Here is a 19,901-nt window from a genome sequence, read left to right as displayed (position 1 = left end):
TACTTACAGTCCTGCCTTCTGAAAGGTTGAGTACCTTCTGTGAGAAACTCATAGGATGCAATATTTAATGTCTAACTATAAAGGGAAAAGAATCTAACAAATTTGAAGCATTAGCAGAGTTGGGTGCATGCCTACATGCACGTGTGCTGTGCGGGTGTGTGTGCATAAGCATGTACATGAGGATGGAAAGTAGGAATCAAAGAATCTGAACGGTCTGGCCAAAATAAAGAGATACTTGTCTAATTTTTGTCTAATGGCAGGTTGCTAGTAGCAAAATTTACCGACAGCCTTTTGAAGTCAAAATCTAAAGGAATCACTTTATTACAGACCACAGTGAGAGCTGAAGGCTGGCCGCTTTCTCTGGGAGCTGTATTTCAGTTGAGGTCATGAGAAATCCTAGCCAGTGGTGAGCATTAATGAGAGGCTTGCTGGATGTTTACGGCATCCAGCTTGCAGCAGTTGAGGAGAAGGCAGAAGGTGTTAGCACAGGAATTATTTACCAGCTTCTTAGATGGTTTCTGTTGTGGTTCGTTTCTGAGTATTCCTCTGATTTTTCTCATTTCAGCTGGGATCTCAGTGTGCAATAGAGAAAATCGTGAACATCTGACTGCCAAAAAGCCCTCTCTTCTGTCTTTCTATTGCCTTTTGGATAAATGAGACACACAGGAGAAATAATTACCCTGGGTCAGTGCTTCTCTCCCCAACTAATCACAGTTTCTAGAAGGCTGTTAAGGGCACTGAAAACTAAATGTAAGGTTTTCTTTGGGTTACCTCTGTCATCGTAGCGTCTCAGACATAGGAATTTTAGAGGCTTGACATCTTAGATCCAAGACAAGAGCATGCTAACACACACAATCATTTATGGAAATTCATTAGTTGAGTGTTTCCTTTCATGCCCTCTGGCACACGAGACTTTGGCACACACATCAGTTTAGTTTATCCTTTCTACAGCCCACATTTCTAAATAACAACTGAAGCAGTATTGAAGGCAAAGACTTGGCTAGCTTAAAAAATATAGTAGATGGTTACACAGGCAGCAAGAAAAGCCAATTATGAAAGCAAACACTAAGAAAAATAAAGCAGCTTAGATGCATAAACCCCTCAGGTTTTATAGTTCAGTTGTAAGAGTATTTATCAAATGATCTGATAGATTGTCTTAGAACAAATTCTGACTGTGGCTTGCTCGTGAGCAGATTACAGCATCCTTCACTGCCTCCATATCTGCCTATGCCTTGCTCCTGATGATATATTTACTCCTCTTAATGGTCATGGAGATGATTTCCAGTGTAGATTTTCATGGGGGAAGGGAGTGACACATAGTATTAAAACAATTGAGATATAAACATGCAAGTAGAGTACTGGCAAGGCCCGGCACAGCCCGCTAAATGTATTTTTCCAAAGTAAATCTGAATTTATCTTCACCCACATTTGTAACTTAGCCAGAAATGCTTTGGTAATGTGGTAGGACATGAGATTTTTAGTTTAAGAGAGATCAGTGGTACCAGGACTTTGTTACTCTCTCTTTGAGTAGAGTAAGCCGCTTCAAATGGCTGTGGAATAGCGTACTGATAGCGTGAGTATTTTCCTGCTCTGTTGTCAGCAATACACAGTTTTGATCCTTCACCTGGGACCGTCTAAAGCAATACGCCCATTTTTATTTCTATGCATATCTAATCCTACTGTTTCAGACTCCTTTTCAAGTCGTGACAACGTGCCCCTCAGGTCACCAAGCCCGAGCCTTCGAGTTAACCCAACCTCTTATGGAATTTCAGAGCTTCATGGACTAATTCAGGGGAGCACAGCTTTGCACATTGAATAAAACACTGCGTATTCTTGTCCTCTTAAAATCCATTTCCTTTCGATTTCCGTGGCTGTCTGCACTTGTATATATTCTTATATAGGGGTCATGACTGATTAGTGTGTAATTACAAAAAGAACAGTTCAGCAATGTGATTTTTCTTTAAAGGAAAAAAAGACTCTTCTAAAGTCTTTTTAAAGGGGTCTCAAAGGCTTCAACACATATTGTTAGAGAATTGTTCCTGAGTTTGGGTTAATCATTTTGCTGGCTCAAATTTATTTATATCCCTGGACTGTCACATTTGGAAACAATGATCAGAGGAAACTATGAGAGGGTTAAGTATGCCCCGTCGGCCATCCATGACATATTAAATACTTCCGCTGGACACCACAATTTTCAAATTAGATACACTATCACCTACCGTGGCAATCGCCTTTAATTTTACCTTGCTAGAAATACTGCTAGGATTGGAGAGATTAAGTTTTACATAATTAGATAATGTTATACAATTAGATGCGTTATGGTGAGGGTTAAAAGTAACAAATGCATCTTACTAATTTGTTGTTAAGGAGCTGTTAAAATTATTTATTTTTAAAGAATTCTGTGGGTTTTTGCTGACTGAACTGGTAGATCAATTCTAATAGTTTTCATCCAATTTCACAAAGTTTTAGCTCTAACATCTATGAAGCAGCATTGCCATATATTCAATGTTATTTCAGTATGAATATGTGATTTCTTAATGAATTAGTCAATTTATTTCCATGTGATCTGACAGAAATAATTTTCAGCCAATATTGTTCCTACAGTAATCCTTCATTATTTTTCTTTCATTCTCAGATAAATAATATTGGAAATTTTAGAAAAGCTAAAAATATGTCCAGTGGCTGAAATTCTTGCAGAAGTCTTACTATTGATTGTTTTTGTTATGAGAATGTCATGTGTTTGTCTGAGTTATATGTAATTCAGTTAACACTCTACAAACATAAAGTAGATTATATTTTATTTTTAATTTAAATTCAACTGGCTCATGTATGTACAAAGACAGGAATTATGAGGAGTCATCGAAGCCAGGTTAAGCTCAAAAGGCACATAATTAACCGATCAGTTCTGGCAATGTTTTTGTTATTGTGTGCTGTTGTTGTATTTCGCAAAGAAATTCAAAGACTGTTGTCCTATGAAAGGAAGACCAGAAAATACAACTTGAAAGTCTCGTATCACCAGAATCCTGAATAAATCCTTGTACAAGAGCAGTTGCTGTATGTTCAAACTCAATACTATACAGTTTGATGCTGTAGATGACAGATATGATAAATACTATAAATTCAGTGCTATGAAAGGATAGGAGAGATCTCACAGATGCTCACTGAGGAACCGTTTTTCTTTAGCAGCTCTGAAAGTTAGAACTAATCATGTAAACCTAAGCCTATTCTGGTTTTGCTGCAAAGTTGCTTTTTGAGCTGGGTAAGCATTCATCATGTGTCGCTAAATTAGATCAGAATTTCCCCTACAGTAAAAAATCAAAACATTGTTTTCAACAATGTGTTCTTCACCATTCAAAAAGCAAAGCCTGCAAATAGGAGCCAGCTGGTGAGCAGCACCAGTTCGGTGCTTAGGACAGCTACTGGGGTGCCTGAGCTCCTGTGCACATCCATCCATGTTCCTTTGTGCAGCCAGGAGGGAGGTGGGGTCTTCAGGCAGCAGTGAGGAGGTCTCAGGCCACTGAATGGCTTAATATTTCAAAGCTGCACCAGGGGAGCTTTAAACTGGACATTAGGAAGCATTTCTATACTGAGAGTGTGGTCAAACCCTGGAACAGGCTTTCTAGAGACGTGATCGATGCCCCAGGCCTGCCAGTGTTTAAGAGGCATTTGGGCAATGATCTTAACAACATGCTTTAACATTTGATCAGCCCTGAAGTGGTCCAGCAGTTGGACTGGGTGATCCTTGCAGGTCCCTTCCAACTATTCTATTCTATTCTATTCTATTCTATTCTATTCTATTCTATTCTATTCTATTCTATTCACTGAAGGGCTTCAGAGAACACTGATATTCAGGATATATTTCATTGCTATTGGTTTAATGCTGAGACGTTAGTGAGAATCCAAACTAGCCAGTTCACAGAGGTTTGGGAATTGGTTTTGGTGAGTATCCCATAACCACCTTGTAGTTTAATTCTTTTGAGCAGAGTTTGCCTGATTATGTCTGATCGGATTCCAGTCACACTACAGAAAAATCAGTGTTTGGAAACACAGCAGCAATGTCAGATATTCAGATTCTAGTTCTCTAGGTTGCGATCTGAAGCTTCTCTGAAATTCTTGAGAACACGATTTAAACAAGGCTTTGATTCCCTACAGCTGCCATCTTGGGTTACCTTTCAACTTGTAAAAGATAACCCAGCCTCTTTTAACATCCAGACACTGCATCTTTTACATGAATATCCATTTTAAGCACGATATTAGAAAGGCAAGTTTAAACAATATTGAATAAAACCAGACCTTTGTGAATCCCATAAAGGAAAATGGGAGCTGTCTCCTAAGGCTTAAAGTAGGTATTAAATATGACATATGAAAAAAATCTCCCTTAAAATGGAATTGTGCCGTGGACTGTATTATTAATACCAAAATTAAATGTGAACAAATAAGACAAGGAATGGAATGAATAAATAATCTGTTTTAAAAGGTCATTTGAATACTTCAGAATAGCTCTACAGGATCATTTGAGAAGGAGAAAATATTTTATATTCAAGCTCTATTGAAATAAAAACATATTTATAGTGATATGAATGCTAACTTAATGTGAAGGTATAATGCTGGAATTTAAGTTAGAGTGTTAACAGGTTTAAACTCCCTAAAACTGTGGACTCAAGCACTAGCAAAGTGAAAACAGACTTGTTATCCTTCTAGGTCAGATCAGTTAAATTCCATACAATTTTCTAGATGAGACTTCAGAGACTTTGGTTCTGGAATTCTGGACATGATTTTGATAATCCCCAGTCTCTGACTGCGCCTGTGTATTTCTTTGATATTTCTTATTGCTTTGTTGATAAGAAAAATAGCTTTATACACACAATTAAGACCACCTTTGCAAAGTACTGATAATTATCTGCTGTATATTTAACACGTAAGGCAGAACTGAGTATTTTTCTGTGACTCAGCACACGGTACACTGTCAAATCTTTCTGAATAAATACACGTGTGTGTATGTGCTTGTACTTGTAAATTAATATTATGACAAGAACATTTCTAAATGGTCACATAGTTGTTTAGTTAGTCTGAGTTGCAGGATGGAGTGGAAGAGTTGGAGAGAAAATAACATTTCAGCAGTTTTTTGGAAGGTGTGAAAATAAGCTAGAATTCAGACTAATGCTAGTCAAATTAGCATATCTCCAGTCACAGAATACCATGAAACTGAAAACATTTTTTGACATACTCTGTTATATCTCTACACAGATTACTCATTCACAGGTCTACCCTCTCTTTCCCTTTTGCCATCATCTTTGGGTTACAGGACCTTACCAAGGAATGGCTGTTCGGGTTCCCTTCAGGGAAAAGTGAGCTGGTTCATACCGCTTCATTTCAGGGGCATGAAACATTTATGCTTTACCTACACAAGGGATCATCCCCCTTACTGAACTGAACCATTGCTTCTAGTGGCAAATGTAGCCTGTACTGCAATGGGCAGAGCCCTGTTGGGCATCTGGAAATCCCAGTAAGGGGCTGCAATGCCGAAACAGAGCAACTCTGCGGTGCACAGGCAGGGAAGCTGTTGTTCTCATACATCCACGGTGTATGGAACTACCTGTTCAAACAATCGGTGAGAGCTACCATTTTTGGATTATATGACACCAGTAGGTCTGCATCAGCGTAAAAATATAACCGAGCTTCATTTAGAGGTTACTTCTTCAAGAAGAGTCATGTCTGTCTTTGGCTTTGATGTGGCCATGATCACATTCTTAAACAAATTTGATGCCCTAATAGTAGCTAAAAACTCACGTTAATTTCTTGAAGAAAATACTCTTCCTCGTGTTCCTGGATGCCTTCAGAGTACCCTCCAAATTAATGTTACCTCATGAAGAATTTACAAATATAATAGTTTGTCTTCCTTGTGCAGATTGGATCCCTAGGTATGCCATGATAGGTACAATCTCCCATTTGTTGCCGTTCTTATATGGTTCAATTGCCAAAGGCCCAAAGCTACTATCTGTCTGCAAAAAAATTATTTCTGATTATTTTACTGACATTTCTGCCAACTTTAGTCCTAGAGGACTGAATAACTGAGTCCAGCTCAGTCTGAAATTTGGAAAATTCACATCAGTTTGGATATGGAACTGGAGTCGAGTCCTGACCTGGTATGAATTGTTCTAAAGATCTAAAAAGGCCCCTTATGGATCTTTTTAACAGAGCCTCAAGCTTCTGGACATGCAGACATTCTCCCGTAATTGATCTCAACTGGATGCACAACAATGAATTGTAACGTTACATTGGAAAATTCTTAAAACACTCCAGATGGCCATAAATCAGGAAAGCTAGTGATGACTGCTGGCACTGAAAGTGAATATTTGACTTTAGGACAAGACTTTAACCTTTTAAATCCATGTATTTTAATAATGTAAAGGAGTAAACTCACCCAGACCATTGGGATTTTGGTAGGCTCAGAAACTCATTACTGTTTGCAAAGTACCTTTCAGATTGCAGCAAGAAAATACTATAGAACTGTAATGTTATACTATTATAATGATATCTTGAACACTTTCAGGTTCTTGAATGCCTAAAATCGTTGATAAAGATGAATGAGTGGATTAAACAAAAGGAAGTTTAATATAGCTCTACGGTGAACATCGTAAGTAATGGTAGAGGAAATGCACAAAAGTACACGACATTTTAATTGAATGTTAGAAAACCATACATTTATTAAAAGGTTATTGTGCCTGAACATGCTGATATTCTTTACGATTTGTTATAGCTTTTGAATAGTCCTCTAACAGAGGGGAGTTGTTGTAAAATGCTGTAAGAAGAGACAGCATATTTTACTGAATTTTTTTGTGGTCCCCACTGAAGACTACCCATCATTCTAGACAAATGGGAGGGGATGAAACACCTTGCAGAAAATACCAAGCTAAAGAGCAGGATGTCTTATACTTTTAAATTCCAAAGATACTGGCCTGTGTTCTGGGCAGGTTGAAGAAATCAGTGAACTATCACCAGGCATCTGTTTTCAGGGATTTTTAGGTTACAGCTTAATTCTTCATTCCAGACTGACTGACAGAGCTATTTGAAGAGAATACTAAACTAAACTAAACTAACTAAACCAAAAAAAAAAAAAAAAAAAGCATTCTTTTCTGCCTTGTTGTCACAGGGGTTGCAGCTGATTCTGAATTTGTGACTAAGGCCAGCAAGAGATAAAAAATAGAAGCAGATAAATGAGTCTGGGACAGGAGACAGTTACTACCTAGACAGGAGTGCACAGACACTGGATCCGATGGAGCACAAGGAGGAAGAGCTTCAAGGACAGAACATCTGGTTGTGGCAAACACAGCTGGCAGTCCCAGGAGGATGAGCTTTATAACTTTCCTTGAGTTATAAAGAGGTTTTTGAGGTTTTGCAGTGGAGTGAAAGCAGAGGTGTAGGAGAGAACCCTGGTTGGCAACAGTGAACAAAGTAGTCAATAACCTCTGAGATATGGCGTCCCTTAATTGCTATATAATGTGAAGACAACAATGCCTGGCATATTGTGCCTCTCGTCTTTATAATTGACATGATAACCTTGTCAGGGACAGAAGCAGTAAGAAAAGTAGTAAGCTTTATCATATTATACTTTTTTATACTTTTAGAAATATAGATATCATGCCCATATCCGCAGTATCTTAGTTCTTTTTGGTATCAAAGCACTACCAGTTGATACAGAGCTACTTGAATAGATAGTCCCTGTTCTGGTGGGTTCACCGTGGCTGCACATCAGGTGCCTACCAAAGCTGTTCTATCACTCCCCATCTCAGCTGGACAGGAGGGAGAATATATAACAAAAGGCTTGTGGGTCTGGATAAGGACAGGGAGATCACTCAGCAATTACCTTCATGGGCAAAACAGACTCAACTTGGGGAAATTAATTTAATTTATTACCAATCAAATCAGAGAAGAGTAATCAGAAAATAAAAAACTAAATCCTAAAACACCTTCCCCCCACCTCTCCCTTCTCCCCAGGCTTAACTTTACTCCCAGTTTCTCTACCTCCTCCTCCAAAGCAGCATATGGGGACAAGGAATGGGGGTTATGGTCAGTTCATCACGTTGTTTCTCCCGCTCCTTCCTCCTCTTCCCCTGCTCCAGCGTGGGGGCCCTCCCACGGGAGATAGTCCTCTATGAACTTCTTCAATATGAGTCTTTCTCATGGGCTGCAGTTCTTCATTATCTGATCCAGCTTGGATCTCTTCCATAGGGTGCAGTTCTTCACCAACAGACTGCTCCCACCATGGATCTCCTATGGGGTCACAAGTCCTGCCAGCAAACCTGCTCCAGTGTGGGCACCTCTCTCCATGGGGTCACAGGTCCTGCCAGGAGCCTGCTCCAGCATGGGCTTCCCATAGGGTCACAGCCTCCTTCAGGCAGCCACCTGCTCCAGCATGGGGTCCTCCTGCAGGTGGATCTCAGTTCCACCGTTAACCTCCATGAGCTGCAGAGGCACAGCCTGTCTCACAATGATGTTTACCACAGGCTGCAGGGGAATCTCTGCTCCAATGCCTGAAGCACCTCCTGCCTCTCCGTCTTCACTGACATGGGTGTCTGCAGAGCTGTTTCTCTCACATATTCTCACTCCTCTCTTCTGACTGCAGTTGCTGTTGCACAGGGTTTTTTTCCCCTTCTTAACTATGTTATAGAATCACAGAATCATAGAATCATAGAATGGTTAAGGTTGGAAGGGACCTCAAAGATCTTCTAGTTCCAACCCTCCTGCCATAAGCATGAACACCCTCCACTACACCAGGTTGCTCAAAGCCTCATCTAACCTGGCCTTGAACACTTCCAGGGATGGGACATCTACAACTTCTCTGGGCAACCTGTTCCAGTGCCTCACTAGCCTCAGAGTGAAAAATTTCTTTCTTATATCCAATCTAAATCTACCTCTTTCAATTTAAATCCATTATCCCTTGTCCTGTCACTACATACCCTTGTAAAAAGTCCCTCTCCAGCTTTCCTGTAGGCTCCCTTGAAGTACTGGAAGGCTGCTATAAGATCACCCGGGAGCCTTCTCTTCTTGAGGCTGTACAGCCCCAACTCTATCAGTCTGTCTTCATAGCAGAGGTGCTCCAGCCCTCGGATCATCTTCGTGGCCCTCCTCTGGACTCGCTCCAGCAGCTCCATGTACTTAAGGTGCTATCCCAGAGGCGATGTCCTTATACCAGAGGTGCTAGCACCATCACTGATGGGCTCAGCCTTGGCCAGCAGTGGGTCCATCTTGGAACCGACTGGCATTGGCTCTATTAGACATAGGGGAACCTTCCAGCAGCTTCCCACAGAAGCCACCCCTGTAGCCCTTCCGCTACCAAAACCTTGCCATGCAAACCCAATACACTTGTTTTCCACAGAAATATTGAGTGAAAAGGAAACAACCAAGCATATAAATACTGACCAAAATTTAACCTCTGCAACAAAATCTTTTCTTATGATGATTTCCTTCTTCTAGCTTTGAATCAGCTCTGTTTTTCTGAGTTTTCAAAGATTGTCAAAACATGAATTCCACCTTGCTAAACTGTGAAAACCTTTCTCCATGTGCGGAAAGTATATGGTTCTACTAAATATTCCAGATTTTCTATTATTTTATTAAGGCTTTAATGTTTTGCTACAGTGAGATTATGTTGTCATATAATGTTGTTATGTCATAAAACGTGTAATTAAAAATCTTGTCTCTGCAGAGGGGCACACTCTGCCTTTCTTTTACATCCTTCATAATTGACTATTTTTTGCAGTCACTGGGATTGTTCCAATTTCCACTGGTGTAAACCAAAAGAGAATTTGACCTAATGTGCCATATTTATTCCTACTACAATTCTACTTAGTTTCGTGGCCTAGCTTAAAGGTCAATTTATCCTTAAATATTGTAATGTCCGCTTTTTTGTATAGAGCTGAATTTTGGAAAAGTATTCCCTATAACAGTGTTTCTTTTCATTACAGCAGACAGTTGCTGAGATTTCCCTAACAATACCAGAAATAACACCAATTTTGCTTGGTTTTGCTTCAATGCATTTTAACTTTTAAACAGCTTTACCATTCTCAGAAGAAGGTTTCTTCATAATCTGGTTTATTGTGATTCCAAGCACTGGGCTGAAAACAAAAGGGAGAGGAGGAAAGGAAACATAGTCTAAAGGGCAAAATCAACTAGGATTTAGCACTGTTTATAAACAGAAACACCATAACACGATGCCGTCATTGGAAGTGGTCTCCCGGCTGAAATAACATTATGACCAGTTACAAGGTTTGAAATGAATTATAAAACATTCAAAGGAAATTAGCCTTTACTGGTCCATTCAACTAGATCAATTGCTGCAGCGTTTTATTTCTATGGGGTGATCTATACAGTAGCTTGTTCATGTAGGACCAGAGTGTTAATGACATTACCTTATCATTTTTAGCAAGGCTGTGCCAAGATAAACTCCTGCTGTATTTTATGAAATGAATAGGAATACTAATAAAACATGCTTGCTTGGAATTCTTCACCTTTCATGTACTGTACAAAGGAAAAATTCTGAATTCTCACAAAGCTTTTGTGAAGAAGGAAAATACCAATTACACTATTCCAGGAAAAGGCTATTGCTGCAACTACATGTATTTTTAAGGTGTGACATGGTTAACATCTAGTGGATCCTTATCCACCCCCGCCAAACAACACACACACTATCTATGTTGTTATCCAGATAACAATTGAAAAGCACAGGAAAACAGTTGAAAATACAGAAATATAAAAGCCTTCAGAAGGTTCATATGTGGCTGTCACAAAACCTCTAGAGCAACCTTCCGAAACCCAGCTAGAAAATAGCAGCGTATTCTTTCCTTAGAAACAAAATGATAGTGTATATAATGCAGGTTGTCTAAGCTGAAAATATAATTAGTACATTCATAAATGTATGCACTGGTGATTTTGTTGTTATTGCTACAATTAATATTCTGCTTTTAACCATTTCCAAATTGCAGGTAGAGCAAGGAAAATTTTCAAAGCAGCTTTTTACTTACAGAATACGTTGTCTTAGTACTGTCTAGTTTCTCCCTCTTGAAAGGGCAGACAGCAGTAAAAGGCAAAAATGTAAATCTTCCTCTAGTTCAGGGTAATATTTTCAAACACTGTAGATGCATTTATGTGGCTGGTGTCTTTTTGTGATGCAACAGGACAGATCAATTCAGGTTACAGTATCTTGCCCTCTTTCTTTATGGCAGAGGTGTAAAGAGAATTAAAAGCACCTGAATTCAGGTTCTGCGTTAGTAGCATGAGAGATTTCATGTGCAGGAATCGGATGTGAGTCCAGATGGAGACTGGACACTGCCTTAGCAGGACTGAAAAAGGAAAACGCTGTTAGATGTGGAAACAAACATTTGCACCTTCTCCCAGGTGTTTTACTTGAGATTTGTAAAGTATGAACATCTTTCTTCCTCTATGAACTGGTTCTAGGCACACCCCATAATGAGCGGATTAGCAACGGAAAAAATCCCCCAAATATTAAATGTTTCTATGGGTCATGAAGTCCAGCACCTCTTTTGACAGTGGAATAAAGTGGGTGCCTGGAGAAAACAGACAGTATATGTTTCTCCAAGTACTCTCCCAGGCGTCAACTCTCAACAGCATAAAAACTTCCATTAGGAAGATGGGAGTTTTGTACATGCAGAGACCTCAGTGGAATCTTCTACCAAGAAGTTGCCCATAGACCTGTGTAAACTTTAGACACTTTCAGTTTTCAGGAACAAGGAGATTCGCAGCTTACCTGCATTCCCTTGTGTGAAGGACAATCTCACTCTGTTCATTAGGGATCTGTCTCCTCCTCCTAGCATCACCTGAGGTCCACTGGCTCTTGTGCTGGAGCAGGCAGTGAACAATGGAGTCATCTTCGGTTCCCTGCCATTTTACAGCCCTTTGTCACATCCTCCTTCTCCAAACTGAAGAGATTTATTTTATTTCCTCACAGGGAAAATGTACTGTGCCTGTGACCTTTCTTTATACTTTCCTCTGAAGTCTGCTGTTGCTATTATGCCTTTCTGGAGATGGGGGGACCAACTATAGTGGCTATAGGAAAAACTCTCTTTAATGCCATAGCCATTCTATGCACAAGACTTCATTGAAACACAATATCACAGAATCATAGAATCATAGAATCATAGAATGGTTTGGGTTGAAAGGGGACCTTAAACCTGCCATTGGCAGGGAAACCTTCCACTACCTCAGGTTGCCCAAAGCCTCATCCAACCTGGCCTTGAACACTTCCAGGGATGGGGCAGCCACAACTTCTCTGGGCAACCTGTTCCAGTGCCTCATCACCCTCAATGTAAAAAATTTCTTCCTTATATTTAATCGAAATCTCCCCTCTTTCAGTTTAAAGCCATTGCCCCTTGTCCTGTCACTACATGAACTTGTAAAAAGTTCCTCTCCAGCTTTCCTGTAGGAGCCCTTTAAGTACTGGAAGACTGCAACAAGATCACCCTGGAGCCTTCTCTTCATCAGGCTGAACAGCCCCAGCTCTCTCAGCCTGTCTTCATAGGAGAGGTTCTCCAGCCCTTGGATCATCTTCATGACCCTCCTCTGGATCCGCTTCAACAGCACCATGTCCTTCTTGTGTTGGGGACTCCAGAGCTGAACACAGTATTCCAGGTGGGGTCTCTCGAGAGCAGAGTAGAGGGGCAGAATCACCTCCCTTGACCTACTGGCCACACTTCTTTGGATGTAGCCCAGGATACGGTTGGCTTTCTGGGCTGCCAGCGCTCATTGCTGGCTCGTGTTGAGCTTCTCATCGACCAACACCCCCAAGTCCTTCCTGTCAGGGCTGCTCTCAATTCATTCTCCGCCCAGCCCGTACTTGTGCTTGGGATTGCCCTGACCCACGTGCAGGACCTTGTACTTGGCCTTGCTCAGCTTCAGGAGGTTCTCACAGGCCCACCTCTCCAGCCTGTCGAGGTCCCTCTGGATGGCATCTCTTCCCTCCAGTGTGTCGACCACACCACACAGCTCAGGGTTGTCAGCAAACTTGACTTGAAATATGACATTGTAGAAAGCGTACACTGGGCTCCTGTCAGTGCAATGCCTTCTTCAGTGTTGTCTGGCTTCTGTGGGTAGCCATCACGAGCAAAGCCAGGTACAACTTATCGCAGCTGTTTATCTGAAGGTGGCAAGCACGTCGTCTGTTCTTTGTCTGGGAAAAAAAAGACTAACAAATACGAGATGGAGAAATGAGTTTTTGCAAACTCATATGTAATTGAACAAATTGAATGTGAAACAACATTACAGGAAATCAAAACCAGGTGTTAGCGTTTCACCTCCACTTTGCACAGTTTTAAATAACTATAGATGAGGGAAAGTGGTGAAAACGATGTTTCTGGAATTCCCTTAGAGGAAATCATAGACCACAGGTTTTCGTTTGGACCCACTGCTGTATAAATGTACTAACAAGGCTGCTCTAGCTCTTAGGATATTTTGCCTGCAGTTTTTTCTAGGATTTGTCTTCAGAGTTTGTGAAAGAAAGAAAAAACTGATGTGTGGAAGAAGAAAAGGTACTCATAGTAGTGACAAAGAAGACAAAGGAGATTACTTGATACAAACTTTCAGCCTAGTGGCATATCTTCTATCATGTGATTGTGATGATCTAAATGTGAGAGCTTTTTGAATTTTCTAGTGATAAAAGTGATTAAGAGTGCACCACATTAAAGATTCTTAGATTCAAAACCAATGGAGTATGTTCTAAGATCGTCCTCGAGAAAACAGCCAGAGAAATGCAGGCAGCTGTCTATCTGACTGCCTCACATATCAAATATATTGCATTTTCAAATACTGAGACATATCACACTCATGAATGACTTGCTGAATAGGTTCATGCTGTATGAAAGTCACTAACAGAGCGCTTAGAAAATCACAGCCATTCCAGCATTTAAAGTAGTCTGTGGGAACTTTAACTGATAAAAGAAATTTCAGTTGGCTGACATTTATGGAAAATAATATACTTCCAGTATTTCATACTGATAGAAGGTTAGCTAGAATTGCATTAAATACTCCAGAGGAAATAAATATAGATATATGAGACTTGGGCTGCTTCCTTTGTCTTTTCCAGAGGCACATCTTAAAAATGAGTGCTATGTCCAAGGATGTTGTTCTGGAAGAAGAAACAAATTTTGTGTATATTAAGGATTGAAATGTCTCTGCTTCCCCTTTGAAAACAAAGATATGCAAAGCTGTTTTCTCTCTTCATTGCTAGTATGACAAGCAGATTAAGCATTTGTATTCTTTAAAGGATGCAGCATAATCTTTTAGTTGTAGCAGAAAATATGGCAACTCCTTGTTAGTCAGGCTGCAGGTCACACATTCATGAAAGGATCTCATCCACCTTTAGGGATGAATTAATGCTTCTGGTGCTACGGTGCTGGAAGTGCAGTCAGCAAAAGATCCCTAAACAAGTCTGCAGGTCTCAGATTTTTTCGTCTTGTTCTGTACAGTTGAATAGCCTAATTCTAAGACTGACAGCAATCTCATAGGAAAGAAGAAATGTTTCACTTGTGCATCCAATATTAATCATCCTGCAGGAAAAGTCCATCCAGTACACAGTTCACAGATTGTGGGGTTAAAATGAGCATCTGCCAAGGGATTAAGAGGTCATTAATATATTTCCAAATACAAGAGGAAAGCCAATTCTCAATGCTGATGCTCATAGTCTTCCAGAGGCTCTGGAGCTTCTTCCTTTTCCCTTAAGGAAAGGCTACTTCTGCCTTTCTCAAGTTTTCTCTGGATACTTTATGCTGTGAGTCTCTATGCTTTCTCTTCATCTATATCTGTATGTAAAAAACAATTGATAAAAAATGGTAAGAAAATTAAAGTACCCTCTGAATGGAACAGAAGCAAAACAGGAATGGCATGATTAGGTTTAGGTTAAACAGTTCCTGTACTGAAGCAGGGAAAACTACAGCTATGAAAGCACAAAGTAAAGAAGGGAGTCATCAGAAAGTCATCAATAACTGTAAAGCAAGGATCTAAAGAAGTCATGCAGAGAGAGAAATATAAGGATACTTCCTATTAGGAGCTATAGCTATAGGTATGTAGGAGACAGCAACCATCCATCAACAACTTGCTAATAAGCTGGAGAAACAAGATTATTTTTTTTATGTTCCAGACAAAAGGCACTTTGAGTTTCTCATTAAAAAATGTGACTTATGTGATAGTAGAAATCATTTGCTCATGGTCAGGAGGTGTCTAAGAACTAGAACTTTATGTCCCACTCCCAAAAAGGACTGGAATCTCTGGTAGGAGACACATCTGATGCACCACCAGTAACTGATCTGGAGATGGAGCATACCCATGGGGATCATTTCTACATCGGTTTTAAATAAACCCCTCAAATGGCAGGTAGTAAACTTCTCTCTCAGATAGGCATCTCTTCAGGGTAGGAAAGAGTTCAGCTGAAACCGTCAAGTAAATCAAACCAGGTTTATTAGCCTGTAATGAACAGTGTATGTGAACTGAATCAGGTGAGAAGAAAAGAATTACACAGAGCAAAATGGGCACCTACTGTACTACAAGCAGCTGTATAGCTAGGGAGCTTATATAAATTATAGGTTATTGGATTTCAGACAAGGCCACCAGATTTACCCCGCACAACACTGATGAATTCAGAAGGAAATGAGAAACATTACTTGCAGGGTAAAAGGCACTGCAATCCAACCTGTACAGACCTTCCCCTCGCATAGAGCTGATTGTGTCTCATTTAGACTGGGAATTTCAAAGCAGTGAGCCAGGTGCCACACTCCCACTGAAAGCACCTCCCTTAGAGTCCTTTGACAATGCAAACCCTAACAGTTAATGTGGCTTTATTTAAAAAAAAACCCTTTTTCACATTGTTTTATCCCTGCTGAGTTCTGGTTGCACAATCCTGATCTGATTGTATTACAGCATCTGCTTTCAAACCTGTTTTCATAGTTGGTGGAAGGAAAAGCACTAATATTACACAAATGGAAACTGCAGGTAGAATTCTTCCATTGCCAGTTTTTAATTGGTTTGTGTTTGGCCTGGATGGGTGCAATAAATACAAGAAACAACATGCTGGATAACACTTTCTTGCTTAATTCACAGGGCTTGATTTGGAGTTAGAGGAGACATAGAGAAAATACTCTCGTCAAAATTTTTTTTTTTAAATATCAAAAAAGACTGTACGAAGTTTCACAGTCTGAAGAATTTAATTACTTAAATAAGGTGACAATGCAACTAAAATTAAGATGACTGTGAAAAATGCCCAAAATCTAGGTAACGAGAAAGCAATAGAGAAATACTATGTCTCAATATGTTTCTGTCTTTTTGATGGAGAGATCAGAGCTCTGACAATCAAGACAAATGGAGTATATTAAACAAAGGGGCAGGAGATTTAAACCCACGGTTGGGTTTTTGCGTTCCCAAACTACTCATGCATGTTGCTTTGTAGATGATCATACCATCGACATTCACACACAAAAGACATGGATTCTTACTCTTACACTCTTCTTACAGAAGACCTGTGTGCAAGCTCGGAATTTTTCAGATTTTCTGTGAAATGGACATTGTTACAAGATGTCTTAGCTTTATCTGATCTTTGGGTGCCAAAAGGGAATTATTTAGATATCACAAGTCTCCACCAGCAGGAAAGCAGCTCAGCGCGTGTGTGTTGCAGGGTCATCAGTCCATGAACAGGAGATACACATTACTCTGAATCCCAAAGAGAGAATCCCAAATCTTTCCCACTCATCTCGGCCTACAAAATGTCCTAGCCAGAGAGACGGCTGTGCACAAAAACAAAGGCAAAATGTAATTGTGGTCCTCAGTCCACTGGAAGTGACAGAAGGTGGCAGGGCCTGTCAGCTTTCTTTGGTGAGCCACCAAGCTCTGTGAAGCTCGACAGCCCTGCTCGCTGAGGGAGGCTGAGAGCGATTCCCTGCTCGTGAATGACATATTCTGCAGCACCAGTGGGCTCCCAGTGATGATCTGTCCTAGGAAATGCTCTGCGCCTTGCCAGATCTTCCCCCAGAAAGCACGACGTCGAGTCTCACATAAATAATTGATTTGGCAGTTACTTTTGTAGAAGAAATCTTTTTTGATCAGACTGAATTTTTACTTCATGATGTATTAAATCACGGGGGGATTCAATTTTTTTCTCAAAATTTTTACTCTTCATGTTCTTCAAAGGTCACCTTACAGAAATATTTTGATACTGTCTTATAAATGACCTAACCCACTCTTTCTGGGTCACTTTAATGAAGCTTAACGAGAATATCTTTTCACCTCTACCTGACCACACAAAACTGTCTATCTGGATTTATTGTTCAACTTATTTTGGCATGCAGACTTTACATGGAAAGAAGCAGGTTCTTGCCTTTTTATCAGCTCTCCTAAATCACAAAACCACTATTAAATTGCAAAAGGTTAATGAAGTCCAGACTTGTTTGTCAGATTCCAAAGTGGGAAAAATGTCAATTGCTGTTACTTAAAAATATCATTAGCACATCTGTTTAATTATGTATGAGTGACATGGTTATCAGAGAGCCTCTTGGCTGCCATAATGTGAGCAAAGGAAAATTTTTAAAAGTGAGGCTGGAAGTCCCTGGCTAACCTCCTGTCCCACCTTGCTGCTCCACTTCCGTGAGTGCACACGAACATGCATATGTACCTCAGGATCTTTATTGGTGAGTCTGAGTTAGAAGATAAACACAGAGGAAGTGGGGAAAATAGGATTCATAATGCAATAAAAAAGAGGAGTAACTGAAGAGTGTGCAGATGAGAAAAAGGGAAAGAAACCCATGGAGGACCGATTCTCAAGAGAAAATACAAGGAATGGAGGTTGGTTATCCTCTTCTGTAGCTTCGGAACTTCATCTGCCTAAAACTGGGGCTGACAGATGCCAGACCCTCACTCTGAGTGTGATGAATATGTATAACTTCCTGACTTCCTTGAGAGCTGCCTGGGTCAGCTCTTTCCATTGCCAGTCACTGGGGACCCTGATGCTCAGGAGGGACACAAGAGAATCGTATGAAAATGGCACTGGACAACGCAGGGGTTTATAACTATGCTTGACGGTTGGTCATTTATGAAAAATGTCAGATATGTTGGGAAAAGGGCTGTTCAAAGCTTTGGCTGGAAATGGCAGTTCCTCACAGTTTTGCATCTGCTCTCAGAACGGAACGTGGGGACTATGAGTTCACTGGGACTAAAACAGAAAAACACCTACCTGCTTGATCCAGCTAGTGTTCCTTCAGACTCGTCCACCTCAATGCACATGGGCAGTCAGTGCAAGACTGCTCCCTGTGCATAGCAGCATTAGGCCTGCAGCTACTGATGGGTGTTTCTGTAGAGGCTTGAGAGTCTTAGATTTGCCCAAAGCAGAAGGGCTACCTTTCTGACTGACATGAAATTTTTCCAGCAGACAGGTATTCTTTTTAAAAGTTTAGTTTCCTTACCATAGGAAACCAACGACTTCAGATAACAAGACCAGAGAAAGGGGCATTACGCCTGCTTTGGAAAGAAATTTGATTATTCAACATTTTCAGGCTTCAGAAGGCTTCAGTGCTTTTTAAAGATATTCCTGTGCTATTTTTCAGCTTCTCACTACTATGCTGCTCCCGAGATGACTGCGCTGGCCTGAGCCCTGCCTGCGGGGCACAGCACACCAGCCTGGCTGCGGAGTGGGATTTCAACCATCGTCAGCATCCCTCATCAGGGCATCCTCTGCCCCTGGGGTGTCTCCAGTCCAGACTTGGCCCACATTAGGGCGCCACGTGCCCTCCAGGGTTAGGAAAGCTGGCTACAGATTTGAAATAGAGAGAGCAATGTTCCCACTGAGTTATAATTTTCACTTAAGCTACTAGAATCACCTACAGTCCTTTTTTTACAGACTTAATATTGAAATAGCTCAAAAGGTAGTCTCCTTTATGGAGGAAAGGTTGAGGGGATTGTCTTCCAAAGGTTGGTATTTCCTTCTATCTCACTGAAGAATGATCACAGGAATCTACTATTTCTCTTTTTAATTTATCTGTTTTAGAAAACCTGGGTGACTATAAGGTCAGGCTATTCTTCAGTGACAGCTGGCTTGCAGGATCACCATGTGATACTACCTGGTCCATTTTCTACTAGTGATCGGAAACCCTGAACGGGGTAATAAGAGTTGGCCATCGGAACGTTTTCATTGTAACTGAAGAGCCATTACAGCTTTGCTATTGAATATACTCATCTCACTGGGTGTGTTATGAAAATAGATCTTGGTTTGTTTTTTTTTCTATTATAGGTACTAACTTTCCCTTTTTTGGTTATGTTTTTCTAAGGAGAAATTTTATGGTATAGGATAGAGAAGTGTACTGTAGTGTAGCATAATATTATTTTAAAGGACTCTGTATCCTTGCTTTTCCCATCCAGCATATCTTCACCTTTTAATCGTAGAAAATACGTATTTTGCACTTAGGCAAAACCAGTGTTTTGTCTTCTGAAGCAAATTTTATGATGTGTCTATAAGCGGGTATTCTCCCTGAGCATAATGTTAGAATCTTTGAAGCCCTAGACTTTCATGAAGTTAATACTTGAACCCTTGTTAAAATGGATTTGCAGTCTGAAAGATGAATATAGAGAAGAAATAAATGTCTTGGGCAAAGGTGGAAAGAACACCAGTTGCCTGAATACCAGATTTCAGCAAAGAGAATATGGGTAATGAACACCGGATCCTCTTTCCTCCCTTTCACTAATACAGTATTACACATTGCCCTTATAGCAAATCTCACAGACTTACATAACAAACAGCATAGATCTTGATGTGGTGACAACGTTTAAAATTAATCATATGCCATTAGTTAAAAACACTAGTTCAGACTTTCAGTGTTCCAAGGTTTTATTCCTTGTCTTCTCTAGAAGAGTTC

This window comes from Tauraco erythrolophus, chromosome 3, assembly GCF_009769465.1.
Source record: "Tauraco erythrolophus isolate bTauEry1 chromosome 3, bTauEry1.pri, whole genome shotgun sequence".
NCBI lineage: Eukaryota > Metazoa > Chordata > Aves > Musophagiformes > Musophagidae > Tauraco > Tauraco erythrolophus.
The sequence above is the reverse complement of the archived record's forward strand: the minus strand, read 5'-3'. Positions refer to the sequence as shown.